Raw genomic sequence first — 767 nt, 5'->3', positions numbered from 1 at the left:
AGGGTCAGTGTGTCCAGAAGGCCTGAGGGCGGCACAGGAGGCAGGGGCTCTGCTCTCCAGACCACCCTTCTGTTGACCTGCAGTGGGGAGGGCGTCTCTGCTGTCCGCCCAGGGCCCCTGCCGAGTCCCCCGGGGCACTCACCTCATAGGCAGCCTTAATGAGCTGGACCACATTGCCAGAGTCTTCCGACAGCGTCCCGACTGCAGACTTGGGGATGATCTCAGTGAGCTTCTGTCAGAGAAGACCAGGTGGTCATGGCTGGATCCGCGGCCACAGAAAGCTCAGCTTCCCCTCAGTTTGTAGCGCCCCAGGGGGTTTCCTTCTGTTTGCACGTGGCTCACACAGCCCCCACCAGACCTCTGACTGTGTTTAGTTAAGTGAGCACGAGGTCAGTGGTGTGCTGGTAATGCTTAACAACCAGTTCTTGGGAGGAAGAAAGCCCTGAGTTGCAGGGTTTGCTCATTTCCTTGGTTAAATACTCCACCTTCGTGTATTTCGAGCAGTGACCTCACGGAAGGCAGAGCTGGGAAGATGTGCCTCGACACCGTTCGACAGCGTCCCCACCATGGAGAGGTGAGAGGCACAAACCACCCTGGGGCATAGGTAATCAAAAAATGTGCCAAAGCTGTCAGGAACGGAGGAGCTCTGAGCGCTTCAAGCATTTGATATAACTGAATTTCAGTAACAACCGTGCTAAGCAGCAACGGGACAATCGGCTCTGGCAGGCCAGGGCCAGTGGTCCAGGGATGCCGCGGGTGGGCAGTCC

This window comes from Equus quagga, unplaced genomic scaffold (genome assembly GCF_021613505.1).
Source record: "Equus quagga isolate Etosha38 unplaced genomic scaffold, UCLA_HA_Equagga_1.0 HiC_scaffold_10307_RagTag, whole genome shotgun sequence".
Classification (NCBI taxonomy): domain Eukaryota; kingdom Metazoa; phylum Chordata; class Mammalia; order Perissodactyla; family Equidae; genus Equus; species Equus quagga.
Note: the sequence above shows the minus strand (reverse complement) of the source record.